Genomic DNA, 11,322 nt, shown 5'->3' with positions numbered 1-11,322 from the left:
GAGTGCTGATACAAAATCAACCTCAGGCTACTATGTTACTGGACTGCAAGTGCTCTAGAGCAGCTAACTAGCATTTCATGATTAAAACGCAGCTCAGTACTACCAAAAGGAAAAGTAAAAGGAGAGAACAATAACGACTCGTTCGGTCACAGTGGCTAGTAGACTGAAAATTGAAACGCATACAAATCTACAATGTAAATGCACGTAAATAATTACAGAAAGCACGAATGTAGAAAGTAATCCAATCATAGATCAATTCTCACAGTAAAACAGTATAACAGCGAATTCCATGGTAATATTTTATTAGTGTCGAGGGTATACAGTTTCAAATAATAGGAAATCTTCTGGCGCTATTTCAGTGAACAGTGAAAAAATCCACAGTCCTTCAGGCAACCAACTCAGTTTTGAAAACATCCTAGGGATATGAGCTACGAATTTGGTAAATAAAATATAATAAAGCATGAGAATAATCTATATTCTTTATTTATTCCTAAAAAATGCAATCCTTTCCTTAATCATCGCTATCCAGTCGATAAAATCAGCAGTTCGCTATTTTCTACCACTACGAGCGCTAATGTGAGTCAATGCAGGATTTCACTTAAGCCCTTATAAATACATTCGGTGTGGACATTGTTCAGAAAATAAGAAAACACTTGAGGGTATTGAACCAAGGAACACATTACGGAAAAAATATGTAAATTAATTAATTTGGTTAGGATTTGATAAAAAAAACTAGTAAAGAAACAAAGAGATTTTAGGCTGTTTTTCAGGAACTGCATTTAGGCCGGATGTGATTTTCGAACTTTTTTTTTTAGTTTGACAAAGCTATCCAAAATCTTTCCGGGTCCTTTAGCTTTTCAACTTTCGTAGTGTGGGTACCTTTATGTCTGCTAAGAAATGTTTTCAACATTAAAATGAGTAACAGGTTAATTCCCACGGAGAGCCGAAGTTAGGGACAGTGGAAGCCTTTACCTTCCACTCCTCCAAGGGCCTTCAAGGCTGTACTGAGATGGCTTTGTCCAGAGCCTGTTTCCAGTCATTCGACCGGGTCATACATACTATGTTTAGCGACGACGATATGAATTGTGCCGGCAATGATTATTGACTGGCAGATTAAATGAAATGATATTGGAGAGTGTTGCTGGAATGAATGATGGTAGAGAAAATCGGAGTACCCGGAGAAAAACCTGTCCCGCCTCCGCTTTGTTCTTTCTTTCTTTCTTTCTTTCTTTCTTTCTTTCTTTCTTTCTTTCTTTCTTTATCTATTACCCTCCAGCGTCGGTTTTTCCCTCGGACTCAGCGAGGGATTCCACCTCTACCGTCTCAAGGGCAGTGTCCTGCAGCTTCAGACTCTGGGTCGGGGATACAAGATGGGAGGATGACCAGTACCTCGCCCAAGCGGCCACACCTCCTATGCTGAACAGGGGCCTTGTGGAGGGATGGAAAGATTGGAAGGGATAGACAAGGAAGAGGGAAGGAAGCGCCCGTGGCCTTAAGTTAGGTACCATCCCGGCATTTTCCTGGAGAAGAAGTGGGGAACAACGGAAAACCACTTCCAGGATGGCTGAGATGGGAATCTAACCCTCCTCTATTCAGCTGACCTCCCGAGGCTGAGTGGACCCCGTTCCAGCCCTCGTACCACTCTTCAAATTTCGTGGCAGAGCCGGGAATCGAACCCGGACCTCCGGGGGTGGCAGCTAATCACGCTAACCACTACACCACAGAGGCGGACCCTCCACTTTGTCCAGCACACATCTCACATGGAGTGACCGGGATTTGAATCACGGAACACAGCGGTGAGAGGTCGGCGCTCTACCGCCTGAGCCACCGAGGCTCTCCTCTACGCCAGTATTTATTGCGAGCTTTTTGGGAAACGTTGTTATGTCATTGTCATGTTTAAGAGTATAATGTTTATATTTAACTTGTGTGTTCGACAGCCTGAAAAGCTCATAAATTACCATTTAAATGAGTTGACACTGGAAAATATTGCCTCCTTAAAAAAAAAAAAAAACTATAGACTGCGAACTAATTAATAATAGCCAATAATAGAAATAAGTCAGCAATTGATGGTATGGTTATCAATATAGATTCTTCCAGAGCTAGTGAGATCATTAAACTCAATTTCAAGTTTATACTATCTTCCACAGGGAAATTGTTACTCCTTAAAATTGTGAAGTTTCATATGGATTGTCCTGTACAACTTCGACTACCACCAAGTGTACTTTCTATAGGTAAGTAGTAAGTGAAGTAGGTCGGTTTTATCATTAACCAACTTAATAATTCTGAGATTACTTGGCAAGAAACAGATAATGAAACTCCACGAAGTTCAGTCGAAAACGGATTTAGCAAACAGTAGTGGACTCCTCCGTGTTTAGCAACGAGGAGCACTGTAAAGCACACTAGATCCAGTTCCATAACAGGGCAAAATCTAGGACAGGAAATACACTGTGTTCATTAAATGCAATTCATTGGAAGTTCGTTTCCGCGATGCACACCACAACCTCGTAAACCACTGGTTTTTTCACGAATAGGGTCAGGAATCGATACCGCCGGCATTTGTGATGAGGCAAAGCGGCACTACTACCTTTTCCAGTAGAGATGGCTGAAAAATAACGTAGCAGTTACTCTGTCCCAGTTACATGTCTGTCACTGTTACAAATGTAACGAGGACGAGAAATAACAGGTTATCGAGTAACGACAACAGAAAAACATACTAGTGAAAACAGTAACTGGGAAGTGGGGACCAGTCACTAGTAGCAGCTTGCACACTAGTAGCACCTTACAGACACAGAATGTGGCCTTCAGATAGTACGCATGTCTTCCAAGTGAGAGCGGTTTCGTAGGAGATTGCTTTAAGTTCCTGCTGTCATCTGGTAGTGGTAACTAAAGTGTAAACTGTTATCACACATTCAACTGTTCGTGCAAGGCTACCTACATTATAATATTATAAGTTTCACCCGTATAATTTTTCTTGTACCATAAATAAATTATTATGCTAACTTTCCATACTGAACTGATATTATAGAATGAACGTAGATAAAATGTATATTGTAATACTATTTCACTTTGACATCATTATAATTGAATAAACCTGACCCCGCCGGGAATCGAGCCCGGGACCGCCAGGTGACAGGCGGGCGCGTTGCCCCCTACACCGTGGAACACAATGAGCACAATTGTTTGAATATTCATAACAAGTACAATAAACATTTCAGATTGTCATGAATGAAACGAACGTGATAACGTCTCTTCACCCACTTAAGTTTTTATTAATTCATTTCACACAATCCATTATAACAAAATAACACATTATCGGTTCTTCATTTTACTTAAACGATCCTCTTGTACCGGTTTGTGCAAGGTTTGGCAGACAGATCATCATGTTTTCTTGTCTTCCATCCTTAACTGGGGCATTGTCAAACTCACTCCTCTAGGTTTCAGAAAAAGATGCTATGTTGTCTTCTCATTTCATCCCCTGTCTGCCTCTTGATAACTTTAATAGCAAATTGGAATGCGTGTTTTGCTGTTCAACAGTGTGTGTAGTGATGCGTGCGCGCATGTGTGAGTGAATGAATGGCAATTTGCAACACAGCTGTAAGGGGACAAGCTTGAAGCCTTGACCAGGCTGTGACCAGTAAAAGGTGAGTAACGTTGGACGTTAAACGGGGACAAGCTTGAAGCCGTGACCAGGCTGTGACCGCACAGAACACCAATGTGTGACCGGTAAAAGGTGAGTAACGGTGGACGTTATTTTTCAATACTTTTCACAATTACTTTATTGTAGCAGTGACAGATGTAGCAGTTATACAAAAATAACCGTTTGTCATACCTCTATTTTCCAGGAACCAACTATTTGCTCTTGCATATCTCATTTCACCACTTGCCACATCGTTTCACAGGTCGGTTAGATTAGGTTCTTTCTTTCTATCAACGTTATGTTAATTAATTAGTGTTGGGTGTGAATAACGAAAGCGCTCGGTTCATTCATAGGGACAGGCTGATTGATAGGATAACATTTAATAAACTAATGCGCTTCATGTTAAATCTAGTGATCATTAATTACGCTTCGTACGTATGTTTAGTGTGGAGTACAAATAACCATAGCACGATCTCTTTCCTTTCTAGAGAACTGTTTTGATCACTCAGCTAAAAAGAACTCTATTACAGAGCTGAGAATGAAATATGGGCTACAAGGAAGTTCATCCAACCCCATGAGTTGAACTGAAGAGCTGTCTGATATGTGAAGTAACAGTCAAGTAATACGGCAGATGTTGTCACGCTGACCACATGACTGGCTGGGCAGCAGTCACCTTGGTGGGTCAGGGCCCTCAATGTATGTGTCAAAGGGTTCGTTTTGTTGACAGTGAGTTCAACTTGTAGGCTCGCTGAAGGCTTAATTCAGCGGACCAGAGCTCCCACCCCCACCCACTACCCCAGTGAGCAATAAACAAAACATAGAATGGCCGATCATTACTAATATCAATCAATCATCGATCTGCATTTAGGGCCGTCGCCCGGGTGGCAGATTCCCTATCTGTTGTTTTCCTAGCCTTTTCTTAAATGATTGCAAAGAATTTGGAAATTTATTGAACATCTCCCTTGGTAAATTGTTCTAATCCCTAACTCCCCTACCTATAAACGAATATTTGCCCCAATTTGTTCACTTGAATTTCAACTTTATCTTCATATTGTGATCTTTCCTACTTCTAAAAACACCACTCAAACTTATACGTCTACTAATGTCATTCCACGCCATTCTCTCCACTGACAGCTCGGAACATACCACTTAGTCGAGCAGCTCGTCTTTTTTTTCTCCTAAATCTCCCAAATTCACTAGTGCAATTACTCGTACAGGAAGAAGTCCCTGGTTCAACCCCAGGTAATGTACTAAATACCTGTAGTCTATTTACTCATTGTACAGTCGTTATCATAATAATAATAATAATAATAATAATAATAATAATAATAATAATAATAATAATAATAATAATACTGCGGGGCGTGATTAGCTCAGTGGCCTAGCTGCTGGCTTCCCACCCAGAAGGCCGAGGTTCGAATCCCGGTCGATACTGGGTCGAGATTTTCATCTCAAGGATCACGTGACGTCAAGAAGGGCATCCGGTCTTAAACTCCCAGCCAGATCCAAACTGAGCCGGGAGGCTTCAGCGACCCCAGAAATAACTGGGACAAGCTGAAGAATGTTTTTAATGGTATTGTATGTTCCTCGCATATAACATTTTATCAGACTTAATTTTAATTACAAATTAGCTCCCATGTAGATACAAACCCTGCGGGTACACACAACAAACATTATTATGTTCATCGAAATCGGAACCGACTTTCAACCTATTAGGCCGTGTTACGTACATTCGTGTTGAAGAGATGTTCAGTTGTTTCTGCGAAGGGTATACCTGTGAGGAACATATACAATACTATTCGCGCATTCTATTTCTGAGCGACTGTACATAGTACACAACGTAAAATCCTGACACGGAGTTAATACAGTCATGAAAATGCAATATTCCCTTTAATAAGATGTGTTTCTTCGGACATAATATTCGAAAGTTTACAGTTTGGATTCCGAAACCGAGCGGACAGCCGCTTCGACTTCCATTGGATACCTTCTAAAATCTAGAGATGGTTACTTAAAAGAACAAAACAACGAGACTATCAAACTACTAGTAGGGGAAAATTATAAAGGTCGACCTCGTAAAAATGAATCGTACAGTGAAAGGGAAGGTCCATCAAGGATGCGGAAATGGAGACTCCCCAGGTTTCGCAAACCTAAAACCGTTCTGGTCGGAAGAGAACAAGAGTTGATGAAAGGAGGTTAAGAAGGAAATATAAAAGAGGGGAGCCAGCCACAAGACTATACAAGAAATGTCAGACTGAACTGAGGACTAGGGGTAGCCGCCCCTCTCCTCTACTGTTTCAAATACTGTGAGCCACCGAGGGAAACATCTTCAGCCCCTGCTTCAAGAGCAGTAGAGTTCCATAAAGTGCAGGCTACTGTCGTGAAAAAAAAAAAAAGTATAGACGCCCGTGTTCATACGATAATAAAAGATCCGTTGTCCCACACAGAAACAAGCTACTCCAAAATTAAGCTTATTTTATTCTACGATTAATTATGTGGAGTAAAAATGTTTATCGTACCCAGTTACCATTTTAATGCAAGTTGAATAAAAGAGTGACGGTATTTTTTCCATTTCCAAAACGGAGCGCTCATTTTGAAAATTCATAACTTTAAAAGCGTTGATCTGATGGTTATCAAACTTGAATATGTCTTAAAGTAACTTATTGTTGATCTATATACCAAGTTTTTATTTCATCAGATGTTTGTGAAAAAGGCTGTTGTAAAGTTTGTGAAACATTTTCTCATTACTGGTTGATCATAGCCGTAAAAATTTCAGCTTGTTATGAAGCTCATGAGAATGTCAGGCTAAAATTATAACTGATTTTTGCCTGCATGCAATTGTTGGTTTTATATTGATTTATATTTAATAGGGTGGTTGTGCGAGAAAAAATCAGCCCACCGGTCGACGAGAACAATGAGCTTGGCCCTGGAAACCCTAGCGACGTTGCTCGGTTGAACATCAATTGAAGAGTTGGATGCAAGAACCAGGCAGCTCCATTTTTTCTAACTTTTCAGGAGCAAGATAAAACTGTATAAAATAAGTATGAACTATGCTATAAATAATTACTTCTGTCAGTATGTTAATCATGACCTCCTCGATACATTTAGTCTGTAATATAGCAGCATTTTCAATTTTATTTTCTTTTATAGCAATAAATTAATTTTGGAGCCACCTGGTTCTTGCATAGAAAATGTTTAATTCAATGATTTCTGTGGTTTTACTTACCAAAAACTGTGTTTTTACAAAATAAATTACAGTATTTCAATATGCAAACACTTCATAATTAGTCACAGAAATTTTAAGAACCTTGAATATTAAGTGTATACCCTATTACAGTATGACAGTTGATGTTATTCACTTCCAGATGAGGTGTTCACATTATTTTCTCTTGATTGGCTGGTTATGTTGTTGTAATATCACTTGTCAGTGGGGAGGGGGGGGTACATAGCGTTTGGCCAGTACCATTACATCCCGAAATTTTGTTTCCTTGATGTGCAGGGATTCTGGATAATGTTTCTGACTCGCGTGAGGAAACTTTGGAGTACTGTTCTTCTTCAAGAGAGGAAACTCTAGTAGAGAAAAATCTGATGCATTCATTGAACATTTAACAGTTCCAAAAAATTCTTCACTATGAATAAACAACGGATATTTTGAAATGGAGAACTTCTCTTTACCTACACAACTAACATTCTTCTTGAATGATTCTTCAAAAGTACCTTTGTAGTTTAGAAAGCTGTCTCTCTCAATTTGTTTGACAACAAATTTTGAGCTTGACCATCTTATGAGGTTCACATAGTCATTAGGAACATACAGTCTTTCTCTCTTCCGTTTTTCTTTTTCTACTATTCCGAAGTTTCGGCACGAGTGACGATGCACTGAACTAAAATCGATAGAAGAACCAGGTGGCTCCTGGAGCTGCCTTGTTCTTGCATTAAAATGATGATGAATGCTATCTCCATGTGGCTCCTTTTCCTTTGTATCGCCAATGGAAGTCATTGGAGTTGCATGGTTCTTGCATAGAAATGTGCGCCTATTTGTTTACATTCGATATATATGAAAATGTCCATTTTGACGAAAAGTGGAGCTGCCTGGTTCTTGCATCCAACCCTTCAACTGGGTGTTCCCTGCTGTACAAGAAGTGGATGTTTGTTGTTTCGTTCGTTGTTTGAAACTATTATTGGACTAGCGCTCGATATATCAACGATATAATTAAGTAGAAAATCTCGTATTTCGACGTAAGTTCTGGCTTGAAAAGGACCTCTTCATTTCGTTAGTGAATAACGCCACATCGCAGAATTATTTTGAAACTTACTTTCCGTAGAAGTAGAGAAGAATTCATTGTTTTTTCAAAATGTTTCACTAAAAGATTTATACTACAATCATTACAAGTGCTGATAACCGATAAGCAAAGTTATAAATTGCTGATTTGGATTTTTTTAAAGCCAAGGACGTAGATCGTAATCGTTTGTCTTTCTAATCACCAAAAATAAAATACTCCCTATCGACTGTTTTCTTATTGGCAGTGCAGGTATGTGTCAATTCAGGGTGATTCAAAAGGTTGCGCAAAAACTGAAGAAGCCCTAGAGGGGTCGAAATACAACAAAATTTGAGTAAGAACTTACAGATACCGAGCAAGTTGGTGAAACGGTTTGGGTCACGTAGCTGTGAGCTTGCATTCGGAAGATAGTGGGTTCGAACCGCTCTGTCGGCAACCATGAAGATGGTTTCTCGTGGTTTCCTATTTTCACACCAGCAAAGATTTGTACAATAAAATATTAGTGATATATGATAACAAATTTACGACTTGTTGTCTTGGGTTATTTTTTAAGGATGTAGATTAGTGTAATCGTCTATCCTGTACCTTAAAAGGCACGGTCGCTTTTATCCCAATCCCAGTTCTATCATATCCTATAGTCGCCATAAGATCCGTCTGTGTCGGAGCGACATAAAACAAACAGCGAACTTACAACCTAGAACATACGTTCCAGTTCGAAAGTTGTGCTTCGACCCCTCTTTGAGCTACTTTAGTTTCTGGGTAAATCATTGAATCACCTGGTATAAAAACAATTATTCACTTCGTATGTCTGTGTATAACCTATTTCACGAAAACTTCTCACTTCTAAGCTTTTCCAGGGAAAATAACAATGATTTAAAGTGTATTTTATGATATGTGCAGATTCGTTTCTTTGTGTACTATGAAAACGGCTTGATATATTTAAAATAAAAGCATAAAGAGCATATTATTGAAGGAAAATTAAAACAACTATTTTACCTTTCCACCTGTTGTATTCATTGCAGCGGGACATTTGTATGAACGAAATTTAATTATAAAACCTTTGTATTTTATACATTCTGTCAACAAAACGAAAGTAAGTGATATAGCTGAACGAAAAAAGGAACAAACTATACAAAAAGCTTGCAGTATAGCACATCAAAGAATTCTACACTTCAAAAATAAAATATCACAACAAATCATCCAATACATACTTCAGAATATTGTATTACATTAGAATCTTTTTTTTTTACACCCTTGTTGATTTTCTAGTTGATGTATTTTCTTGTGCTACATACCTCTCTAGCTTGATAGAATGCACATCTCACTAATATGTATGGGGTCCGGTACACAAGCCGACTATCTCCAATCCGGGTCTCAGAAATTTTTTAACCTTAGGGGCGAATTCTACCGTGTCCAAAGATAGAAGCGAAAAATATGATTTGTAAGTAAGTTAACTAAAAAATGCAAATATTTGCCAAGCGTTACAACTCTTTTGACATGGTAGCCATGTTTATGACGTCATAGTTCACAGTCGGTATATCCCTTCAACTTGTTGAAGGTCAGGCATGATTAAACTATGACGTTGCGAGCCAACATATGACATTTAAATTCACATAAAAACACAAACTAAGCACACCATGGGTTACAGCAAAAAATGATCACATCACATCACATAATGCATAATGATATAAATTCACCATAGAACTCACAATGGACCATTAAAATTCTAGAAATTAAAAACAAAGGAAGAAAACATCAGAGATCGCTTTGATACCGCTTCAGCGCCCGATCATTATGGAGCAATATACGGTTCGCCATTTACGAACGCGGGTGCATGTTTAGGAATCAGAAAAGCATGTACGAACGATATGGAACGATAACGTGAACCAGCAATGAAGAGAGATTCTGATTTTACTTCCTGCTCTCCTTTAATTTCACTATCCCATAAAGAAGAAATTACGCATTAATCAGCCCCTAGTTTGTCTTATATTGATGGTCTTATTCTTCTTGAAACAATACTTGTTAATCTAACAATGCTCTGTTCAAAATATGTTAAGTGTACTTAAATTTGTAGTTAAATATATGCAACATATAACATGACTGGTGATCGGCCTGATTAGTGGGACACACAATGTTTACGAACAACACTGTACGCTATTTTTGGACATTTAAACAGAATGGATGACAACAGGTTAACCAAACAGATCATAAAATATCTTTGGAACAAGAAGTCAACAACAACCTGGACTCATGAAGTCAAGAAAGATTTGGAAAGAAACAACATAAAAAAGAATAATAAAAAACAGAGAGAGAGAGGTTTTTAGAAAGAAAGTGTTAAAAATGGAAGAATTCCAAGGTCGCGAGGGAAAGAAAATAGGCTCAAACTGGTCCGAGAAAAGGAAAAGGAGGTATAGTGAGCAGGTGCAGGCGTACTGGAGAAGGAAGAAGGAACAACAAAGGATAAAGCATTGAAACTGTCTCGTGTTCCCTAGAAGACTCTAACAGAGAAATAATAATAATAATAATAATAATAATAATAATAATAATAATAATAATAATAATAATAATAATAATATAATAATAATAATAATAAAGGTACACCCGCCCCGTTTATTGGAATGAAGCGCCTTGAAAAAAGCCATCTTAAATCTAAAACCTGCAACAACTAATACAAGAGGTTTGAACATTTCCCTACAGATGCCTCTACTACAAACTTATGTTATGCCCTCTGGTGCGAAAATTGACGATTAAAATCGTAAAGTAATTTGAGATTTTAAGATTTACTAAGCCGAATTGATTATTCTTTGTTTTTGGCGTGTTAAAGTTTGCAACACTTCTATATCATCCCGCCAAATTAAGATGTTGGCCAATAGAAAATTTTGTGTATTTTTATTTCAACCAATCAAACAGTGTCTGGTATTAATTCAATTACCCAATGAAAACTGAGGGTGTGCCGGGCCTAGCCCAGAGTTTTCTGGAACCTTCCTCTCGGGTATAAAAGCTGGCACATTTTCGGACCAGGCTGTCTTATTCATCGCTCCAGTCTACTGTGTGTGTTGAAATGGAAATGAAATGGCGTATGGCTTTTAGTGCCGGGAGTGTCCGAGGACAAGTTCGGCTCGCCAGATGCAGGTTTTTTATTTGACACCCGTAAGCGACCTGCGCGTCGTGATGAGGATGAAATGATGATGAAGACAACACATACACACAGCCCCCGTGCCAGACAAATTAACCAATTACGGTTAAAATTCCCGACCCCACCGAGAATCGAACCTGGGACTCCTGTGACCAAAAGCCAGCACGCTAACCATTTGTCCATGGAGCCGGACAGTGTGTGTGATTGTGAAGGGAGGCGGGGGTGCCTCATCCATCGTCACCTCGAAATTAAGTTGATAGGGAACACGAGAGGAT

This window comes from Anabrus simplex, chromosome 1 (assembly GCF_040414725.1).
Source record: "Anabrus simplex isolate iqAnaSimp1 chromosome 1, ASM4041472v1, whole genome shotgun sequence".
In the NCBI taxonomy this organism is placed as follows: Eukaryota; Metazoa; Arthropoda; class Insecta; order Orthoptera; family Tettigoniidae; genus Anabrus; species Anabrus simplex.
The sequence above is the reverse complement of the archived record's forward strand: the minus strand, read 5'-3'. Positions refer to the sequence as shown.